At 33.4% G+C, this 11,708-nt stretch overlaps 1 pseudogene; it reads left to right on the top strand.

The window, feature by feature from the left end:
• Window positions 1-9,310: 9,310 nt before the first annotated feature.
• LOC122125986 lies at window positions 9,311-9,407 on the top strand (annotated as a pseudogene).
• The last annotated feature ends 2,301 nt before the right edge of the window (window positions 9,408-11,708 follow it).

Below are 11,708 nucleotides of genomic sequence, written 5' to 3'. Positions count from 1 at the left end.
CAAACTAACTAAAACACAGCAACATTAATTCCTTTTATTCTATGCTGGCCTTCACATGGCATATTAATATCTTTTGTAATACTGTCAACTAGAAGTTTACATACAAGTTTATATGAATAAAAAACACACTGGAAAAAGTAAGGGACAGAGTTTCATTCAAGCCTTGAGATTCTTTTCTTGTACAGTGAAAAGGAAAGCACAATTTAATTTGAACTTTATCATTCCTCTATGTTCAATTCCTCTCCTGGGATAAGTTTCCACAAAGTCCAGTAAGGATCGTTGGTGCTTCTTGAGGTCTAATGAATGTTTTCTGGCTTCATTGAAATAACACAAGGACACTTTTGGACATAAGGTAACAGGTGTTTCAGAGACAACTTAGTAAAGATAAAATATAAAATTTATATTGCTAATAAATACTTTGTCCATGAGTACATTTAGTTCAAACTTCATAATTGCTCTGCAAATTAAGCCAAATTTTAAATGGGAAGAAGTTCCTCAGATCATTCTTTTTGTGAGTGTATGTGCTGTGTATTATTTCCCTACAGCACATGAGTTAACAGTAAGCGAAACATTTGCAATAATAGGAGAAAGAGAAGTTCTGTGTTTAAGTATAAGGGTTCAATACAATATAGAAGACTACAAATAAGACAACATCGAAACAATAAAGCCAAGTCCAGTATGTAGATTTATGGGAGTGTTCCTAAGTGGAACATGAAGTATGAGGCCTTTACCGTTCTAAATCATGCTTGCTAATGGCACAAATTTTAAAAAAGTAGAATGGAAGAATAATTCTGGTTCCAATGCAAGTCAGATATAAGGGCATGGACTTAACTGGAAAAAAAAAAGTCCATCTTGAGAGAGCAGGGATTATACTAGCAGTGAACTAGTGGCTAAGATCACATTTCTTTTTCTTTCCTTTACTTGCATTTTGTTGTTGTTGGTCTTGGCACTTGAACTCTGGGCCTGGGCGTTGTCCCTCTGCTATTCAGCTCAAGGCTACAGCTCTACCACTTGAGCCACAGTGCCACTTCTAGTTCTCTTGTAGTTATTTGGAGAAAAGAATCTCTGGGACTTTCCTACCTGGGCTGGATTTTAACCCCAATTCCCAGATCTCTCCACCACCCGACTTAAGATCACATTTCTAACAGTGTGCACCCAGCATATACAATGTGTATGTTCATCTAACTTTATATGAATTTTTGAGTTAAAAATCTGGGCTACAGCTTAGACTTTTCACTCACAAAAATGTTTGTAGTTTAAAAGTTGATACTTCTGCAGAAATAAAACCTAAGAATGTAAAGGATTCTGGGAAGTACAGTTTGCATGCATCCTGGGCAGAACAGTCTTTGCCACACTACCAGCCAAAACCTGGATTGGAAGAATGTCTAAGGTGATGGAATACCAGTCATGAGCAAGATTGATGAATAAGAGCTTGAGGGTTTTGCATACATACATACAAACATACACATACACACAGAGGCACTTATATGTGCACACACAAATACACAAATGAAACAACTCTTAGAATACGTAGAAAAGTTTTTAAAAAGCAAGAGAAAATATGTCCTGAGTAAGAATTAAGAGATAAATTTTAATATTAGAAAGTACTCAAGTGAACTTTTTTCAAAAAAGTTTGAGACTATTACATAGGTAGGGACGAGAGATAGTAAGAGAGTCAAGTAACTATTATTAAAGGGATCGAATGAATCAGAGATCCCAGCAGATGCATCTGAAAATGATCATATCCTGTGTCAAGTGTTAGAAGATCTTTGAAAATAGTACATAAACACTCTGAGCAGTCAGTCTAGTGGATAATATCATTGGAGAAGTTCAGAATTGCTAGTCTATGTCTAGATTAAATAAACCAACAAACCAAGGCAGGGCAATGTGATATAAGCCTGGAATTCTAGCACTCAAACTAAGACAGGAGATTAGAGAGTGGAATGAAATAGTGATACCTTCCCTGGACCAGGTAGTATAATTTTGTCTAATAAAACAAACCAAACAACAAGAAAGAAATACACAGTTGCAAGTTTGGGCTAATTTTGTCATTATGTTTTGAGAAGTCAAATTTCCTATTGAAATGCAACTCGTATATAATCTTCAGTTGTGTTTTAAGTGCTCTCTTCATTACAGAACATTCCTAGATTCAAAATGGCTTATGATTCCCACCCAAAATTTGTAAAAAAAAAAAAAAAAAAAGTAAGTAAGCATCATTCTGTTGGACTCCAAAGAAATGAGGAAGGATTCCAAAATCTTAAGCCTAGAGAAATAGCAAAGTTCATCTAATGCAGGACTTTGTAGATCTTGCTAAATTAGAATTTAGAGTTAACATAAATATTTTAGTATTGTTTGTAATTTCATATTTTATAGGATACTACAAAATTCTTTATAAGTAGGGGGTTTAATTGACAAATTCACAAATGATTCTGGCATTCTATTTGCCTATAATATGCTTTCAAGAGAGTTATAATTAGATCTTAGTTAATAGATAATTCCAACAGTTCATGTATAAAATGATAAAGTAAATAATCTAGACAGAATTGCCAAAAAATCGATATTAACTTATAAATATAGAAAAATTGCAATTTTTGAGGGTTTTGTATGACATTGTATGAAGAGAATAATTGTGTGACATCTTCTTTCTTCTACCTATATGTAATACAGGAAGCAATTTCCTTAATTACGTGCCTCTGTATACAATGAGGAAAATGCTACATTTGGGGCTTGTTTTTGTTTTATTGGTTTGTCCTAGGGCTTGAAAACTGGGCCTGGAAATTGTCTTTGAGCCTGTTTATGCTCAAGGCTCATGCGCTACCACTTCAATCTCAGTGCCATTTGTGTCTGACTTTTTCTGAGTTTATTGGAGATTTGATCCACAATCTTACGACCTTAGCATCCTGAATATCTGTGATAGTTTAAAAAGAGTATAAATATAAATAACATTTTCAAGTGTTCTGATCTCAAGAATCTCACTGGGGGAAAAATGATGCAACCCAGTTTATTGTAGTATTCTTTCCAGAACAAGGAGAGCATCACATTATCAGAGGTGTAGTATTTTTTCACAATAGAGATAAGATATTCATGATGTGAATTAAGGGAATTTTAAAGTGCCCTTTACAAGTTGGAAACTACTGGACTAAGATGACTTTATGCTTCATAATTTTATCCTCTACCAGAATGTGGCTATTTTTCTGTTGACTTCTCATTCTGTAACACTCCATTGTAAACTGCATCTATTGCAAAATTAGATAACATGCAAACAGGTACTGTTTTGAATCTCTCAGGTTTGGAATGTTTAGAATTTGAAAGTGAGTAGTTATTAGTCATAGGAATTTTGAGGAACACATATATTCTGTCCTCTTAACAACTTATTTACTTTTAAAAGTTATGGGTTTCCATAGAATTAAACTGTTTTCAGTTTTAGTATGAAAAAGTACTAAGTTCATTCTTTTCTCAAAATATTCGCGTTTATTGTGAAAATATTGTCTAGTTGGATAACATCAATTTGATGACTCTCTGATAAAAAAGCAGTAATCAATTCAAATTAGATGCCAAATAGTATTGATTTTAAAAAAGTTACTACATAAAATAAAGAATAATATTTACTATAACAATACAGTGAAAGTATATTTTATGCAGCTTATGTTTTAATTTAATTTTTATTGTTAAATTGATGTACAATGGGGTTACAGTAATTGTAAGGTAGTAAATACATAACTTTTCACACTTGTTACCCCCTCTTTCATTTTTCTCACAGTTTTCTTTCACCTCAATACTCCTCACAAGTTGTAATGTACATTTCCAACATATTGTCTTGTGTGTATTGATATTGCATTGGCTTATCCTTTGTCTCGCCGTTTTGTTGTTCCTCTTCACTTCCCTAATTAAGGTAAATGTATACACAATACACAGGGTACCAAAATCAAATACAGCTGAGGACAAACCATAGGGAGAAAAACCCAAAGAAAATAGAAATCACATTAAAAACAACTGCGAAAAAATCTCTGTTTCCATATCTGGAGTTCATTTTGCTCAGCATCAGCTTCTATGTTCATATATACATATAAAGCCACTGGAAAATAATAGTTGCCTGGACACTATATCATGTAAACAACATGTTACTGTTTTTGATGGTAAAGGTTGAATTAGGATTGGGGAAAACGTGATTCTGATAAAGGAATTTCAAAAGAGTTTAAAAATTATGACAGATATATTTTAATTGTTCAAACTTTTTAACAACTTAGACTATTAAGAAAATTGCCTGGGAAAAATAGACTTTCATGCAAAGAAAACTATGGAGACTTAGTTGAGAGGGAGCAATGTGGGTAAAGATAGCTCATTTTCACACTAAACATACAAACTTCAGAAACCTTACTCTAAATCCTGTAGGTTCCCTTGAGAATTGTCCTTACCCAGGAAATACACTCTCACTGTGTGAAATTCAAAGTTCTTAAAAAAAACTAAGACATCAAAATATGTGAATTGACCTTTAATTACCAAAATTATTCTTAGAAAAAGATAATTTGGTTAAAAATATTTAGGGAGAAAGTGCCCTCCAAAATAAAAGAATATATTGGGTTCACACTTTTCTGTTTGTAACACTTTCCACAATGTCTCTGCACGTGAAACACAGAAAAAAATCTGATTGGATACTCCAATGATTACACATTTCAAAGTAGCTCACAAAAAATAATATCCTTATCAACATGAGGTAGTGAAGAATTCTCTTATTACATAAGCCAAAAAGTTTGGGATCAGAAAAGAATTGAGAAAATTGAAAGGGTAAGAATACAATGTTCTTAGAAGCCCTATCCAAGCATATTGATATTAGCAGTGGAGGGAGGCCAAAATTTTTTATATAAAGTCTCTTAATATTTTTGCTACCTAAAGTGATTTTCCAGAGCCTATTAGGCTCACTACAATGCAGAACAGATTTAATGAAGACAGGAAAATAAATTCTATGTCCAAATGAGGCAACTTAAAAGAGGTTTAAAAGAGAAACCATGAAGATGTAGCGGGGCGGGGAGGAGATCTTATAGTCTTTCAGCTTCACTGGGCTTGAAGCCAAGAAGCTGTGCTTAATTGGAAATCAGGCAAGAGCTAAGAGGAGGACATAGAATTGGGACATAGAAGCATTGTCCTTTGAAACAGACACTGTCACCCAAGGTATGGATCATTTAACTCTATTCTTTTCCATACATCTTGCTGAGCAAATGCAAGACCAAGAAAAAAATAATCTATTCAAATAATTTTGCAAAGAATAACTTCACTGATCCTGATATGGTATCTAAGGAGAGTCTTAAGAGAGAACATAAAAGTGAAGTAAACTACGGTTTCCTCTAAGCATCTTGTTAGCAAAATATTTGAGGTTAGAAGTGATCGAACCAAAAAGTAGTGGAGTACTTATTTTTGTGGCACTTCAGACACAAGAAGATTTTCAAGGTAAAAGAAAAAAAGCATAGCTAAATATTTGTGATCACAGCTTCTTGGAACGGTTTTTTTGAGACAAAGTTTTACATTAGAGTTTGTCATCATTAACATAGACGTTGGGTTTTCGTGGCAACCAAATGCAAGGGTGAAGTTTAATGGACTCTCATGGATAAGTAAACAGCATGGCAGAAAAAATGGCAAATAATATTTAGTAAATTAGTTTGGCTAATTACTTTGCCAGAACAAAGAATGAAAGATGTAATTCAAAATCACTTGACTTAAAAGTATGAAGAAAGAGTAGTGAAGAGAGATGAGAGAAAACAGAGGACTCTTCTGTCCCCAGTAGAGTAATGGGTTATTTATCTTGTTTCTTCCATTCTATCTTCACAAGCTATCAAGTGTGGCTGAGGACTGGAGTATCCATTGCATACAAAAAGAACTCACAGAAGAAAATATTTGCAGCAGATGTAGGTGATTCATAACCTTAGACAATCTATTTAAATCTGTTCAAAATTCTCTGCTACCCCAAACTGCCCTCTTTGAACAGCTTTATTTGTTTTTCCCAAGACTACCCTTCATTAACTATTTAAAATTTTGAGAGGTCATATTCATCCTCTCTAGAGAGTGCTGTTTGGTTGTGATTTTTGTGTGTTTTTGTTTTTTGTTGTGTTTTTTAACTAAATCTCAAAAGGTTGTGCAAGTGTATTACAATAAATATGTCCATCTAATTGTCCAATGTTCCTGGATCAGAGTGACTCCTTCTATCATTCTCAACCAACCCCTTCTCCAAGATTTATTTCAGATTTACCACTTCCTTTATCACATGTGTACATTGAGTATTCTAGCTGTACTTGCCCCTTGTTCCATTTTACATTCATTCTATGTCTTTACTATTATTCCTCTCTGATTTCAACTTCCTGATAGACATTCTGTTAAACTTAATATTTTGAAAGGTTTATATACATTCCATGGAGTTTCAATCCTGTATATACTTGTACTGATGTCAGCTTATATTTCCATAATTCATTCATCTGCAATAACAATTTGAAAGACTGGAGATGTGAAGCACTTTGATATGATTTTATTCTCATCCAGTTGGAAGATTAATCTTTAGTCAACAACAAAGTTAAAAAATGGCTTAGAATATATTCCTAACTAACAAATTCTATTAATGGATTTGTAAAATGTTTGTGATTATTTTATTTTACATGGGATAATATTTTCTATATTATAAGTTTTGTAAAAAAGAAAAAAACTACGATTTCCTATTATACAAGAATATGGTAGAAATAAAAGACAGATTTTATGTTTTTCACATCTCTGATGAGTACCCATATTCATGACTTTAAGTCATATTTCTTACTATGTTAGACAGATAGGGAAAACATAAAACAACATATGATAAGGCAACTACTTGTGACTTTTTAAAATTTACCTTATTAAGTGATGAAACTTAATTTATTAGCTAGTGTTTGGGTTTGAATTATGGGAGGTTGTTCTGTTTGACACTTTTCTGCAGGGAATCTACTGAACAGCACAAATGGTGGGTGGTACTATTTCTACACTTTAATGTTTGGCATTAGTGCTGGGTAAATAAATCAACTCAATTGTAACTTGCACCCTAAACTTGAAAAATTTGTAATGTCACTATCGTCTATTTGTCAAATGTTATTTTGGTGAATGTGATTTTTAAAAGATTATAAGAAAAGGAAATTGCTTTCAGGAGATTAAATGTAGGTTATCATTGGTTTGAGAATGATAACTTTTTTTTTTTTGTCGGTCGTGGGGCTTGAACTCTGGGCCTGGGCGCTGTCCCTCAACTCTTCAGCTCAAGGCGAGTGCTCTACCACTTGAGCTACAGCGCCACTTCCGGTTTTCTGGTGGTTTATTGGAGATAGGAGTCTCACTGTCTCTCCTGCCCTGGCTGGCTTTGAACCACGATCCTCAGATCTCAGCCTCCTGAGTAGCTAGGATTACAGGCGTGAGCCACCAGCGCCCGGCCGAGAATGATAACATTTTTATTCTACAAAACCAAGTTTTAATGAAGTACCAGTATTTTGAAGCATTAACGATCTTCTCAATTAATGTTTTTGTGAATTATATTTGACCTGTAAGTCAAGTTTTCCTAGCGTTGGTAGAACAATTATGGATCTATCGTTCTAGGATAGAACGATAGATCCATAATTGGACTACTTATGCTGGACTGAAATCGTTTAATAATCATTAGAAGAGGGGTATTAAAAACAATTTTGTGCCAGTTGTGATCTTGGTCACTCATATGGGCTGGTCATTTCTAAACTGAAAGTTTGAATTAGTGTACTTTCAGATTTTGTGGTCTCATCTTTCATTTTAAGTTGCATTGCATTTCACAATTGATTACTGCTAATTCCAGTGTCGTAAGGAATTGAGAAGGATTTTTCAATTACTTTCTTTTGGCATGTTTCATGAGCCTGCATGAGAAATCTTGCCCTTGTTATCTGATGAAGCAGATAACTGGGACATGGGATCCTAGGACCCGTGGGTCCTGTGGAAGAATGATACCTTTTACATATCATATCAGCAAAATTTGTGTATAATCAGTAGGAATGATTCAGAAATATGGAGAAAACATTTTGGAACCAGTGAGTTAAAACAATAAAGAGAGCAGCAGAGTAAAATCCCTTATAGATTAGAGGAAAACAATTATTTTTACAATGTGAATTCAGAAGATCAAGAACACTTAGAACATACCAAAAGTTTATAACGAAGACATTGCATTGATAATTTCTATATTCTAATGTACATTATAAAACTTATTATTTATATTCCAATCTATTTATTGTAATAAATATCTATTTATTTGACAAATTATCAATTAATAAGTTTCACTGTGTGAAATAAAATATCAGCATGTATAAATATACAATATATAAATATATATAATATAAGAATAAGGCACATGTTTTGCAATGTTCTGCAGTGGTTAGGGTATCAAAGGCAACTGTGTTTTAAAGTATTATTCCATTGTTTCTACCTCAGTGTTTGGTAGAGTTGGACCTAAAGCTTTATCATTTGTAGCTTTACAGCCTAGAGACAAGAGGAAACACTGTGATTAAAAAACTACCAATTTAAGGCCTATTATCGAGGAGAAACATATAGACTTCTCTTGTAACTATGAAAATATTTCGTGAAAGAAAGGCAGTAGTGTAAATTCCTGCTTGGTTGGATGGTAGGCTGACCAGGACATTAAGTAATCATTCATGTGAAAAATTTTTTCACCTTCTTGGCTTTAGCTACTTTTGAAATGTTAGGTATAAAAAAAATATATATATTTTGATAAAATACCTTCTAGTCTAAATGATTCTGTCTTAACTGTTTATCTCTCTATGATCCCTTTTAACTAAGAATAGTTTTGTTCCAATAAGAAAATCTATGCTGTCAGGGTAAGATATTCTGGTTGGTCTGTTGCTACATGGAAGAAGAGTAAAGGGTCAGGTAGACATTTTTGCCAATAAGACCTCATTTAGGAATTTTTAAGCTGCAGAAGTTTAGAAGTGCTCTTAAGCAAGGCTTACTTTGAATCCATTAGCTCCACAAAGCTAACTCAGTTTATAAACAAATACTTGAAAAGCAATCACTTTTGGACCTAGCTATAAAGGCTTCAAAGTATGATCAAATTTAAGATGAAAAATACTTAAAATAGTCATTGACAAAAAATTGCAAATGTGAGCAATCGACCAAACAATATAAATTTTTTCCAATATACACAGAATTTTAGAGAAGTAAGATCAATAGCATTTTTAGGAACAATAAGGCTTCCTAGTTACAAACAGTCAACCAAGGATATATGCCTGTATAAAGAATGCATCATTAACTACTTAAATCTACAGGATACTACACGCTTCAGCAGCACGTTTACCCAAATTACAATATAGAAATTATCATGGCACTTGCACAAGGATGATATGAAAATTTCTGAAGTATTCCATATTTTTCATCCTTCAGATGCAAGATATGAAAAACAGTTATTAAAAATTGATTACAAAAATACAAGTCGTTATGTCGATAAATGAACTTTACAACTTTGGTGCGTGTGGGGGGGGTAGCGGCGAGGATTGATTGGGGGGGCAGGGGAAGGATGGGAATGGATGGGAAGGGTAAACAAAGAGGAGGCTCCAATGCTTGTTAAGAAATGTACTCATTATCTTGCCCATATAATTGTAACCCCACTGTACAGTATTTTCACAATAAAAATATTAAAAAATACAAATGTAACAATACATGTAATTCATTGAACTGAAAGTTATTTTGACATCAATGCATTAAATCCTCACCTTAGAAAGGCCTTTACATAGCATAATCTTTACAAAACTTTTGAAATTAGATAACATTGTCATTTTATCCCAATGAAATAAAATACTATAAGGACCTAGGAAAAAAAGGAATCTTAAACTTGTTCTATATGGAATGCTATCTGAAATAACACATTTGTAATGAACAAATATATATAATAAAACAATGTAGAATTCAAAGTATTACATCTAGGAGAGAATTAGATAGATTATGTACATTATACAAACAAAAAACAGATTATTTTAAAATATAATTTTTCATTCAAGCACCAGAAATATTTTTAGTTTTTGTACTACTCATTCCAACAGATAAGTTGAAATGATTTCTGATTTAAATAATCACAAACCCAGCAGAAATCATTATAGATGTATACAAACAAATCTTGAATACATTTTGACATCAAAGTCAGGCAATTCACTTGAAAAATACGATGGAATCCATGAATTTTTAAAGTAAGATATTGCAGTTGCTTTGTATTGTGAAAATATTTTATATGGACACAAAGATGGATTGGCATTTTTGAAATTTAAGAAACTTAACCAAACCATTATGACTTAGGAGAACAATTTTTACAGCCTTCCACAACTTCAAAGAGGTAGTGATACATATTTATCCTTTTGGCAATATCAAATGCAGTTTCTTCCAAGTTCTTCAGACCTGGTTTCATATATGGTTCAATAGAAGGAGATCCAGCATATCTTTGCTATTTCTATTCCAAGCAACAAGCTGCAAGGGGGTCAAGAGGACTTTAGTTTGGGCATTGGTATCTGCATCATGATGAACTAAGAAGGAAGCCACTCTGGTATTATTCCACATATCAGCACTGTGCAGGGGTGTCCAGCCATTCACAGTTATTGCATGAATATCTGCCTTGAGCCACCAACACATAGACAATGTCAAAGTGTCCACTTAGGCTTCCCGATGAAGAGAGGTATACTCATTATCATCCCTAGTATTCACATGAATGTCCTTTTTGGAAAGTAGTCTCTGTACTGTAGTAAGCCAATTATTTTCAGCAGCCCACAGAAAAATTTGCTTGAATACTTCTCCATTTTTTTTACAAATGATATCATTCCTCACTTTTTCATCTTGTTCCTTGTCTTCATCAGAATTGCCTAACCAGAGACAATGAGTACCAGTGGGAATGGGGTGTATATGTATTCCCCAATAGTTCACGTTGGTTGAACTGGTCAGAAAAATCCAGTGAATTTTCTACATCTGTTATTTCACCATGATTTTTTTTCACTTTTTCCATTTTTACTATTCGAAATTATTCTAACTGGTGAGTAGGGAATTGATAGAGAGCAGAGGAAAGGTTTTCCTCCATATTCAAAGGTACAGACTGAAAATGAGGACCAGTGGTGTCTTCATGAGCAGCTATTCTAGGAATGAGAAAATATGAAATAGTGCCTTCTATGTAAATGATTTGGGAAATGGCAGAGCCGAAAGTGAAATGATGCAACCAAAAATATAAAAGCAAAATAAATTAGGATAATTATGGATCAGTCATATTATCTATGAGAACCATGAAAGGGAGAGAGGAAGTGAGAGATGTGCAATCACCTAGCTAGCCACAAAATCCATGCCTCTGATCAATTTATAGAGCAAACAATTTTATTTTTTAAAAATAGAATTTATGTATTTATTGAAATTAGTACATAAATTTTAATAGCCTACATAAAGAGACATAGCTTTTACCAAATTACAGACAAGAATCTAAATCCCTGATAATTCTAGTAACAGATCTGACTGAAATCAGTTGTATCACACTTTTCCTGTAGAGTGAAGGAATAGGTCCAGGCTAGGAAAGCAGCCAGAGAAGGCAGGCCGATTGTATCTGGGACAAAACTTTGTGGAAAATGGTATTGAGGATTACCTCTGAAAGTGTATTTACTCTATCTTTTGGAAGAATTCGTCAGTATTTTTCTGGGAGCAATCCCCTA

The sequence above is a fragment of the Dipodomys spectabilis genome, unplaced genomic scaffold (assembly GCF_019054845.1).
Source record: "Dipodomys spectabilis isolate Male_0828 unplaced genomic scaffold, ASM1905484v1 ptg000269l, whole genome shotgun sequence".
NCBI classification, from domain to species: Eukaryota; Metazoa; Chordata; class Mammalia; order Rodentia; family Heteromyidae; genus Dipodomys; species Dipodomys spectabilis.
Note: the sequence above shows the minus strand (reverse complement) of the source record. Positions and strands in the feature narration are given on the sequence as shown.